General features: G+C 40.6%; 1 protein-coding gene and 1 long non-coding RNA gene across 5 annotated transcripts in view; one reads left to right on the top strand and one right to left on the bottom strand.

Moving 5' to 3' along the window:
- LOC140467217 (uncharacterized) overlaps positions 1–10,446 on the bottom strand; it is a 95,269-nt gene extending 84,823 nt beyond the window's left edge. The window contains exon 1 of the long non-coding RNA XR_011955362.1: positions 10,270–10,446. This is a non-coding gene — a long non-coding RNA (uncharacterized lncRNA). The remainder of the gene's footprint in view (positions 1–10,269) is intronic.
- Positions 10,396–12,252, top strand: part of LOC140467214 (uncharacterized) — a 33,693-nt gene continuing 31,836 nt past the window's right edge. For 2 of the 4 annotated variants that reach the window (XM_072563436.1, XM_072563435.1), the window contains exon 1: positions 10,407–10,610. The gene's annotated coding sequence lies outside the window, so the exon portion shown is untranslated. Of the gene's footprint in view, positions 10,611–12,252 lie in introns of all 4 variants that reach the window. The other 2 variants (XM_072563439.1, XM_072563434.1) reach the window with 2 other exon arrangements.

The following is a 12,252-nucleotide window of genomic DNA, read 5'->3' on the forward strand; positions in this document are numbered from 1 at the left end:
GAGTGTATTTTGAAATCAATTGACATTGACAGGATATATTTTGAAAAACTACTCCTCATTTCATTCGAAGTAAGGACATGATTGGATGATCCCACAGATATAACAAATCATCAGTGGAATATGGTATTCTTAGTGAATGCAATTTTCAGTAATACCCAAGATAGCTACAAAATGTCGTAAAGAAGCTTGAATTTTGCAAGCTTATTTGTAAGCAGGATATTGCTTTTATGTACATGAGTGTACATCAGAAGCAATGCTCAGTGAATTGTTCAGCAATATTAATGGCTCACCATTTAACTCACATGTATAGTAGTAATTGTGGGCTTAATTGAAAAATCTAGTCTGTGAAAATGTAAAGTTTGCCCAATAACCAATAGTCACCAATATAACTTATATTAAGATCTACCCCAGATGACAGTGAGAACAGACAGAATCTACATTTAAGGATCCTGAAGGATTGAAAATATCCCACAGACAGGGACTGGGTTAACCAGAACCAGACATCTGTGAATGTTTGCATTGTTAAGCTGGAAACCAAGTCATTGAAATTGTCAATTCAGTTCTCTGAGGATGAAGAAGCGTTTGTTGCATAGAAACTGTTTGGACTGGAATTTGTCGTGAGTTAGGATGCAGGCAGCAGAGTTTGAAAAAAAACTTAAAGAATGTGGAAATGGGAGGCTAATCAGAAGAGTTTTAATTTAAGTCAAGTCCGTAGGTAGACAAAAAAAAAGGTATGTACCCTCAAGGATTGCTGTGTCTCATTTCAGATCGTTTGTAATGCTGAAATAAACACAGAAAATGCTGACAGAACTCAGTATGTCTGGCAGAACTTGTGAAGAGAGAAACAGAATTAACATTTACAGTCTAGAATGACTCTTCTTCAGAATTCTTGTATCAAATGTATGGTTGTAATGCAGCCCCATGTAAATGATAATCCTGAAGTAACAAACAAGATTTCTTTCCTGTCGTTGAGTACCATCTGTGCTGACCAACAATCATCGTGACTGAAAATGAATGGATCAGTTGGATTCAATTGAAATGGAAAATAAAAATATTTCAAGTTTGAGAAATGGTTATTGCCTATACAGCACAGATATATTACTATTTCACAGCATTAATTTGAACAATTAGAAGCTGCACTTAGGAAAGAAGTGATTTTTAAATGCCAGCAAGGTCTATCTTCAAGAATTATTCCTTTAATTGTAGTTTTGAATATCTACTATCAGGCAGAGCAGCAAGATGATACAAAGTGAGGTTTTGTTGGCGAGTCAACAGTTGCAAAAATAGAGATGTTTTATCCAGCTACTTACTACATCAGCCAGAAACTCCCATGCCACTTCATGTACAAAGGGCAAAGACAGTGGCAATTGTAGCTGCCATTTTGGGCACATTAAGGTCCCAGAATCAGAATCAAAGTGAATGAGAGAATATTGCCATGATTTCTGTAAGTTGTGCCATTCAACCTTTAATCTCTGTATGAGACTGTGAATGAGGCCTCAAATTAATATCAAAGTCTAAGAACAACATATGAAACAACATAGAACTCCCTATCAGCCAATTTTGTATGGTTTCAGAGTAACAATCTAGTTCAGAAAGCAGGAAGTCAACAATTAAACAAAACTGCTCCTTTAAACTAATCAGCTTACATAGTTGAATTTTAATAGAAAATAATGAGACAACTAGCATTTAAAGTTGAAATTTTACAGCCAAAATTAACCTAAGTACAATAAAAAGGCAGAAAATATCTCTTTCCCTTTCCCTCTGTTGTTACTGCTCAAGCTAGCATTAATTGAGAATCTATAAAATTATGTGTCTTTCCTGTTTCTTAGACCCAGAGCAGAAGGAGAGAAAAGATCCAGAAAAATTTAGAGTACAGCAGGATCTTGATCAGATGGGCCAATGGGCTGAGGAATGGCAGACAGAGTGTTGCTGAACAAAGAGACCTTGATGTGTAGGTTCACAGTTCCTTGAAAGTAGATGTGGGATATCAGTAGGATTAGTGTTACTTCTGCAATTCCATTTTACAAAGGAGGTGAACTCACACCAGTGGGTAATTGTTTTAGCCAAGAGCTGAGTCAACAAGAATGGAAACGATGTGGAGGAAATATATAATTGTTTTTATATTAGCTAAAACTCTATGTCAGAAGGTAGACATTATGGGCAAGTAGATAAGATGTTGTGAGGGGATGAAGTTAAGCTAGATACGCCTGTACAAACAGTAGATATAAACATCTGCTTCCCACTTTTATGAAAACACAGGAACAAACCCCAATTAAAAGGGTCATAGGGATCAGAACGGCCTCGGGAAAGACACAGATGAAGGGGGTAGATAATGATGAAGAAGGGATATGCCTAACAATGACCTATAACAGGGTAAGGTCAAACAGCCTTGTGAGACCAGAAATAAGCATTTTATCACAGACAAGGCCGGATAAGGCAAGAGGTAAACAGGGGTAATGGGGGCCGGTCTTAGGGAAGTGGACGATGTAAGCAGGGGAGGGAGCAGTGTAAAACAATAGACATCAAATCATATAAATGTTATGTATGAATTGAATTTAGTGTGTGTATGTCCCTTGCCTTGAGAAAGGGACATCACACCCACTTGCAAGTGTAAAATAAATGACACTATTGATTCAGATCTTGTCTCGGACTGAAATTATTGAAGTGAGTGGGCTTTGTTTCTCACAATTGGGGGCTGTCCGGGATTTTCTTCCATCACCGGGGGGAGTGGCTGGCCTTGGACACTGGGAAGACGCATCCCGTTCCCCATTGAGGAGCGGTCTCGTGTCCTGGTTTGGTCTGCTCCCTTGGGCGACTGGTACGAATCCCACAAGAGAGACATCTGAATCAGACAGTGATAGGAGCTCGATAGACAATACGGCACAAAGGGGCCAGGCAACTCTGTGCACAGACCAAGGTAAGAAACCTGACTTTTAAGTATTGCCTTGGTGGCCGGGATTGAGTTTTAGTAGTTAATAAGGGACTAACGAAGGAACTCAATATGGGTTGTGCCGTGGGTAAGGAAAAAGCCTCCGGGAAAAACAAAAGAAGGAAAAAGCAATGGAATTGGAGGCGGGGTCCCTTACAACATACCTCCAGAAAGTTCTTTGGGGAGGATGTTGTGGAATTGGCAAAATAATACTTGTACAGGGGAAAAAGATGCATATGGACTAAGGAATCCATTCTTCGTCCCGCCTCTTTTGGCCAAAATTCAGGTCGGACAAAGACTGGGTTTGTAAATATCTGAATTTATTTGTCAATGAGTGAGAGAGAGAGAGAGAGAGAGAGAGAGAGAGAGAGAGAGAGAGAGAGAGAGAGAGAGAGAGAGAGAGAGAGAGAGAGAGAGAGAGAGAGAGAGAGAGAGGACAAGGGGGAGTATTTGATAGAGGGTTCGAGCGACAGGGGCAGAGCTGGAAGACTCCACAGGCGGGATGTTATTATTGCGGAAAGATAGGGCATTTTAAGCGGGAATGTCCGGCTCTGAAAAGGGAAGAGAGGGCAATTCCGCTTATGAATTTTGATGAAGAATAGGGGTGTCAGGGGTTCCTGCCCTCGGGGGCCCACCAGGAACCCTTGATAAACCTGAAGGTGGGACCCTATAAGGAAGAGGTAGTCTTCCTAGTAGATACGGGGGCAGCACGGTCATCACTGAATTTTAAACCAAAGAAAGTAGAAATGTCGACACGGTCAATTACTGTTTCAGGGGTTAAAGGGGAGGGATTTACTGTTCCAGTATTTGAACCTATGATGATAGAAGGTCCTAAGGATAGGGTCAAAGGGGAATTGTTGTATATCCCTGATATAGGAAGTAACTTACTAGGGAGAGATTTAATTATCCTCTTAGGACTGGAGATTGGAATTCAGGAAAAAGAATTAGTTGTCCAAATGGCAATGTTGACAGAGGATATGGAGAGAGAGATAGACCCTATTGTATGGGCTAGGGAAGGGAATTGTGGAAAACTACAGATCCCCCCCCCTTGAAATAAATTTAAAAAGGAAAGGGGATGTTGTCTGTGAGCGACAATATCCCATTTCCATTGAAGGTAAACGAGGACTGCAGCCAGTAATTGAAGGATTGATTAGAGATGGATTGTTGGAGCCATGTATGTCTCCTTATAATACCCCAATACTACCAGTGCGGAAATCCGATGGAAATTATCGATTGATGCAGGATTTGAGAACATTAAATCGAACAGTACAGATCAGGCACCCAGGGTGCCAAACCCCTCTACGTTATTAAGTGAGATCCCTCATGACCACAAATGGTTTAGTGTGATATATTTAAAGGATGCCTTTTGGGCTTGTCCCTTGGCAGAGGAAGGTAGGAATTTGTTTGCCTTTGAGTGGGAAGACCCTAAGACAGGACAGCAACAGCAATACCGATGGACTGTGCTTCCCCAGGGGTTTACGGAATCCCCGAATTTATTTGGACAGATGTTAGAACAAGTATTGGAGAAATTTAGCAGCCCCAAGGGGACTACCCTGTTGCAGTATGTAGACGACCTCTTAGTAACAGGAAAAAGAAGAGAAAGAGTAGTAGAAGCCACTAACAAATTATTGAATTTCCTGGGTCAGCAGGGACTGCGGGTATCTAAAAACCAACTACAATATGTGGAGCAAGAAGTGAAATACTTGGGACATTTAGTTAGTGAGGGAAAGCGAAAGATAAGCCTGGAACGGATAGAGAGAATAGTGGGAATGCCGCTGCCCAGCACTAAAAGGGAGTTACGCAAATGTTTGGGTCTAACGGGTTATTGCAGATTGTGGATTGATTCCTATGCACAGAAGACTAAGAAATTATATCTCAAACTATTAGAGGGGGAACCAAAATGTCTAAGTTGGGATGATGAGGCAAAAGAGATCTGATCCATGCCCCCGTGTTAGCCTTACCTTCCCTCTTTGCTACCGTGGATAAGGGAGTGGTTTTGGGAGTATTAACCCAGAGGTGGGGGAAGGGATTAGTACATGAAGAATTGATTAAACGGGTCTTGGAGTCCCTATTACTTCCCCGAGAAATAGCAGTAGTGCATGTAAATGGTCATCAGAAAGGAAATGAACTAGAGGTTAGGGGAAATAGATTAGCCGATGAGGTGGCTAAGGAAGCAGCCCTGAACCCACAAGAAGTGGCGATTCATTCCCTAATACCTACTGTTCCAGGTCCTCGGGAAGCTCCTATATTTACTGAAAGCGAAGAAAATGAATTGAGAGATTTAGGAGCTGTAAAAACAGCAGACGGGCATTGGAGGTTACCTGATGGAAGGGAAATGTTAAACAAAATGATGATGCGAGAGATTATGGCTGTCCTACACCAAGGCAGCCATTGGGGAGTACAAGCAATGTGTGATTTAGTTCTTAGGGAATATGGATGTAAAGGAATATATACAATTGCTAAACAAATATGTGAGGGATGTATCATATGCAAAAAGGTAAATAAGAAAGTCTTGAGAAAACAGACCCCGGGAGGAAGAGACCCAGGTTTGAGACCTTTCCAGAGTATACAAGTAGATTATACTGAACTCCCCAGGGTAGGCAGACTAAAATATATGTTGGTCATAGTAGATCATTTATCTGGTTGGGTTGAGGCATACCCCCTAGCTACCACCACTGCAAGTGGGGTGTCTAAAACAATATTGGAGCACATAATTCCCCTATATGGGCTCGTGAACCATATTGATTCCGATCAAGGAACACACTTTACTTCTAAAGTGTTACGGGGGGGTAATGAAAGGGTTGGGAATTTCCTGGGAGTTCCATACTCCGTGGCACCTGCCATTATCAGGAAGGGTTGAGAGAATGAACCAAACACTCAAACGATAGCTCTCTAAATTGATAATAGGAACCAGACTCCCTTGGATCAAATGTTTACCTATAGCTCTCTTGCGAGTACGAACAGCCCCAAGGAAAGATTTGGGACTATCCCCCTATGAAATCTTATTTGGATTACCTTACTTGGGAACGAATGGAGAATTGCCAATTCCCGAAACTAAAGATTTGTTTTTAAAGAAGTACATACTGGGTTTGTCCTCCTCTTTGTCTTTCCTAAGGAAACAGGGTTTATTGGCACAGACTCCACCCCTTGAATTCACCGTTCATCCCATCCAGCCGGGCGATTGGATCTTAGTAAAATCATGGACAGAGACTAAATTGCAGCCAGACTGGGAAGGGCCGTACCAGGCTCTTTTGACTACCGAAACAGCAATAAGGACAGCAGAGAAAGGCTGGACTCACTACACTCGGATCAAAGGGCCAGTGGACCCTCCAGTTGAGGAAGCAGTCTGGACAGCCGAATCAACGCAAGATTCGCTGAAACTCAGGCTAAAGAGACTTTGAGTAACTGATTATACAGTGGCGACGCGAGCGCGGGATTATTTCTGTAAGATTGTATATTCAGCATGATGTTTAGAATACTGGGAATGCTGCTAGAGATATGATGCTAGCCCTTTTAGTATTGGGATTTTGTCAAATATCATTTTCATATGTATTATTAACGGTCCCCAAGTCTGATAATCCACAAGTAATAGACGCTGATGTATGTAGCTTAGTAAATTGTGGGGACGTAGATAATCAGAGACAGTATCGCAGCTCTGAGATACATCTTAAGTCCTATGGGGATGGCCTTGGGGACGGTACTTGGTATAATGGTCTCGTCACAGTACACCAGACCCCCTTCCGACCAGCTCGCGATTGCCCTGATAAAAAGTGTAACCCAATATACCTAACAATAAGGAAAACCACATGGCACGAAACAATCCTGGGTGGGGCCACCTATGAGATACAATTAAATGAAACATTTGGGATAGAAATGAAAGCAAATGGGAAGGATTTCTTGGGCTGTTGTTTCCGAATTAGTGTAGGACAGGGAAAACGGGTAGAACTACTGGGTAATAAGATACAATCTTTCACCCCTCCCGATGATCCTAAAGTAGTAAAATTTATAGAGGTAAAGGACTTGAAACAGACCATTGAAATAGAAACTGGGTACGGGGATGCAAATGCCTGGGTTGAATGGGTAAAGTATACTGTAAAAAGTCTGAACAAAAGCAATTGCTATGCATGTGCCTCCGGTCGACCAGTGGCCCAGGTGGTTCCCTTTCCGCTCGGGTGGAAGCGAGACAGGAAGGGCATGAAATGTATGATAGCCCTGTATCAGGATGAGACTGCATGGAATGATAGGAATTGTACCTCCCTATCTCTGATGTTCCCTCCCTTGGAGAAGAAAGATGTAAAAGATCCCCCCCTGTTTTCTGCCGCAGTTGGAAATCACACATCGTGTGTGTAGACGAGGTACAAGTTGGTCGAAAGATTTGGGGGAGCTGAAACTATGTACAGAGATTAAGAATGTCACCGAAACAGAGAAGGGAGGGAACTACTCAGCATTAAAGGTTCCCCGAGCGGATCTGTGGTGGTACTGTGGAGGCAAAATATTGAGACCCACCCTACCTCCGGATTGGAGAGGGATATGTGCAATTGTACAATTGGCAATTCCATTTACCCTGGCATTTGAGAAGGAAAACAAAGGAGGGAAAAAGGGAAGGGGTAAGAGATTACTGTTAGACACTTCTTTCGATGACAGGATTTATCTTGATTCGGTAGGAGTCCCTAGGGGAGTACCGGATGAATTTAAGGCTCGTAACCAGATTGCAGCAGGCTTTGTGCCAGCTCTCTTTTGGTGGGTAACAATTAATAAAAATGATCATACCCTGTATACGAGGGCTCACCCAAAGGTTGATTGAAACAGCCTTAATGAAACAGATGCCCCTAAAAGGGAATCAGGCTGAAGGACTTTATCGACTAAATAATGAGCAGATGAGTGAGACCAAGATGGATGAAATCTCCGGGATGATGCTTGCAAATTTCGGGAGCGATGCTTAAAAATAAAATATTTGCAGAAGATAACAAATGGTAATTAAAAGAAAGAGGGGGAATTGTGGGATATCAGTAGGATTAGTGTTACTTCTGCAATTCCATTTTACAAAGGAGGTGAACTCACACCAGTGGGTAATTGTTTTAGCCAAGAGCTGAGTCAACAAGAATGGAAACGATGTGGAGGAAATATATAATTGTTTTGTGCCATTCAACCTTTAATCTCTGTATGAGACTGTGAATGAGGCCTCAAATTAATATCAAAGTCTAAGAACAACATATGAAACAACATAGAACTCCCTATCAGCCAATTTTGTATGGTTTCAGAGTAACAATCTAGTTCAGAAAGCAGGAAGTCAACAATTAAACAAAACTGCTCCTTTAAACTAATCAGCTTACATAGTTGAATTTTAATAGAAAATAATGAGACAACTAGCATTTAAAGTTGAAATTTTACAGCCAAAATTAACCTAAGTACAATAAAAAGGCAGAAAATATCTCTTTCCCTTTCCCTCTGTTGTTACTGCTCAAGCTAGCATTAATTGAGAATCTATAAAATTATGTGTCTTTCCTGTTTCTTAGACCCAGAGCAGAAGGAGAGAAAAGATCCAGAAAAATTTAGAGTACAGCAGGATCTTGATCAGATGGGCCAATGGGCTGAGGAATGGCAGACAGAGTGTTGCTGAACAAAGAGACCTTGATGTGTAGGTTCACAGTTCCTTGAAAGTAGATGTGGGATATCAGTAGGATTAGTGTTACTTCTGCAATTCCATTTTACAAAGGAGGTGAACTCACACCAGTGGGTAATTGTTTTAGCCAAGAGCTGAGTCAACAAGAATGGAAACGATGTGGAGGAAATATATAATTGTTTTTATATTAGCTAAAACTCTATGTCAGAAGGTAGACATTATGGGCAAGTAGATAAGATGTTGTGAGGGGATGAAGTTAAGCTAGATACGCCTGTACAAACAGTAGATATAAACATCTGCTTCCCACTTTTATGAAAACACAGGAACAAACCCCAATTAAAAGGGTCATAGGGATCAGAACGGCCTCGGGAAAGACACAGATGAAGGGGGTAGATAATGATGAAGAAGGGATATGCCTAACAATGACCTATAACAGGGTAAGGTCAAACAGCCTTGTGAGACCAGAAATAAGCATTTTATCACAGACAAGGCCGGATAAGGCAAGAGGTAAACAGGGGTAATGGGGGCCGGTCTTAGGGAAGTGGACGATGTAAGCAGGGGTGGGAGCAGTGTAAAACAATAGACATCAAATCATATAAATGTTATGTATGAATTGAATTTAGTGTGTGTATGTCCCTTGCCTTGAGAAAGGGACATCACACCCACTTGCAAGTGTAAAATAAATGACACTATTGATTCAGATCTTGTCTCGGACTGAAATTATTGAAGTGAGTGGGCTTTGTTTCTCACAGTAGAGTTGCAGATAAATAGGATAGTGGAGAAGGCATTTGGTATACTTTCCTTTATTGGTCATAGCATAGAGTGTAGGATTTAGGAGATCATGCTGTGGCTGTATACGACATTGGAATATTGCATGCAATTCTGGTCTACTTCCTATTGGAAGGATGTTGTGAAACTTGAAAGGGTTCAGAAAAGATTTACAAGGATGTTGCCAGGGTTGGAATACTTGAGCTATAGGTAGAGGCTGAATAGGCTGGGGCTGTTTTCCCCAGAGAAACCTTATAGAGATTTATAAAATCATGAGGGGCATGAATAAGATAAATAGATAAGGTATTTTCCCTGGAGCGGGCAAGTCCAGAACAAGAGGGCATCGATTTAAGGTGAGAGGGAAAGATACAAAAGAGACTCAAGGGGCAACTCTTTCATGCAGAGAGTGATGCATATATGGAATGAGCAGCCAGAGGATATGGTAGAGGCTGGTATAATACAGCATTTAAAAGGCACATGAATATGAAGGGTTTAGAGGGATATGGGCCAAGTGCTGGCAAATGGGACTAGATTAGGTTGGAATATCTGATCATACATCTCTATGACTGAATTAAATATGCAGTTATCTCCGGAGTGGGTGTTAACACTATCCCTGTTCAGTGAGAAAAAGAAAATGAGAAAAAGTGAAAGTTTAAAAACACTTTTTCATGGGAAATAAACCATAAATTATTGTTTACAGCAACAAACTAGTTACTAGTACAAAGTGTTGTATGGTTGACTTGTATGTTAGCTACTTTCTGTAATTTGCATGCAGTTCTTTATATTGTACTTTCCAAACTATCAATTTGACTGTCTAGTTTTCATTGCCCCCAAGAAATATGCGGGAGTTAACATTCAGTTGATGTCGAGTGAATATATGTTTTTAATGCAATTTCCTTTTCTTCTAGCCAGTAAGTACCAGTGAAACCAGGTTGTTAAAATGACTTACCAAATGTGTAATGTTTCAACTCAGGTGTGTCGCTCTTGGTAGTTGTCATGGTGAAGCACATCAAATTTCACGGCCCTCCTTCCTGTTTACGTAAAACTAGTTTAAATCCTATCACTCCCTCTGTCGTACCCAGTCACAGCCTCTGGGGAATGAGAACAATGAAATGCCCCGGAAATGACAAGAAGGCACAACATGTTCGCACTCTCACAGTGAAACCAGGTGCTGCCGTTTACAGTTAAGCCGTAGGTAGGTTAATCTTCAACAACTTCTCAATACTTCACGGAATCCCTAAAACTGGGCACCAGAGGGTTGTCTGAAACTCTACCAACTTTGTAATTAAGGTAAGCTTGGTTTGGAATTTATTTCAAATTAGAACTCTAGCAGTATATAGATTAACAAGAAAATAAGGGCAACCTTTGGCTGGCCATCTACCCTTTATAGGTGTGACCATTAGAACTAAGCTGAGGGTTTAATAACCTAGAGGGTGTGAGAATAAAGGACGTCAAATTTTAAAAATCAGTGGCTTACAGCATTCAACTGTGTAGCGTTGACTTTTTGTTTTGGCTTGTTCGTTGGCAGATCTGGTAACTCCTGGGGGAGGGGAGTAGGAAATATTTCCAAATAGAGTGTTAATCAGTTTTGTTGAAAGCTTTGACGGCCAGTTTGTAAAATGATTTTGCTGAAAGTTACCAGGAGTTCCCATCAACACTATATTGGAATATTATCCAGGCCTCGCACTTTCATTCCATACAGTTTGCTGTACTGTACGCAGTATCATTACCACAGAAATCAGTTAATGATTTACGTGGAAAGCAAAACAAATCTTTGAGCTGCAAGTAAATCTAGTATTAAATGAAAACCCAAAACAGTGAGGCAGTGTGTGGTGCAATTATTGTCCACTTTTTTTTATTTTCGTACAATTTTAATGTAACTTTTATCTTAACACTGCTTAATTCTATGTCAACAAACTTTGTTACAAGCATGTTGAACTGTGAATCAATACATAATTGAATCATCCATATACTTTGTGAGATTTGTGTCTTGCTGTTGAAATAATTTTGTGAGAGTTTAAGCTCTCTTAACGTACAATCTGTGTGGCCAATGATTTTGGTGGTTTTCTCATCAGGAAACTGAAGACTGTAATTCAGGAGTGCCATAAAGTGCCTTTAATGCTGAGTATCAGTGAAGGCACTTTAGTTTCTTGAACCTGTAATATGAGTGGCATTATTGCAAACAATTGGCTTGTCTTCAAACCACACTACACACCCAGAACCAGTCAGAGTATGACATTGTCAGAAAAAAACGAGTTACCGTGGCAACTGTTTTAGAATTCAAAAGCCATTTTATCTCATTTGATCTATTCTTCAGCGAATAGTGTAAATGATCTTTACATATTGTAGAAAAGTTATTCTACAGTTGGAAGTTGTTTCGGAACTGTACACAGTGTGCAGCACAGATTAGTAACTGGTTTTATTAGAATGCTGCTTGTGATTCTCTGACTGCCCTATTTCTTTCCAAACCAATTGTTACTTGTTGCCTGTGGGATTCTTGCAGTTGGGTGTTGGGTTACCACTTTATGGTTATATAGTTGTTGGGCTTTTAAATAATATCTTTGTAAAAATAGCTTTAACATAATTTATCAGTAAAATATCTTACAACATTTTTGTATTAGTTAAATGTCAACACAGAGTCAAAGAAAGACATTAGATGACCAAAAGCATGGCGAAAGATATAATGGGTAGCTTGCAGATTATCAAAGACCAGATGTTAGGCATGTAGCTTAACATGAGGTTGCACTGGATGTCATCAGTACAATATATGCATAGGACATAGTTTTACAGGGTGGCAAGAATCGTACAACAAGTGCTGCAAGGCCCATCTCAATGTGAGATCATCTCATTTGATCTTTTCTGCTTTTCACAAGAGGTGTGGACAGATCTTGCTAGGCAATGGCAAGATGCCAATTGATGAGTATTAGGTACT

Source organism: Chiloscyllium punctatum, chromosome 45 (genome assembly GCF_047496795.1).
Source record: "Chiloscyllium punctatum isolate Juve2018m chromosome 45, sChiPun1.3, whole genome shotgun sequence".
Classification (NCBI taxonomy): Eukaryota; Metazoa; Chordata; class Chondrichthyes; order Orectolobiformes; family Hemiscylliidae; genus Chiloscyllium; species Chiloscyllium punctatum.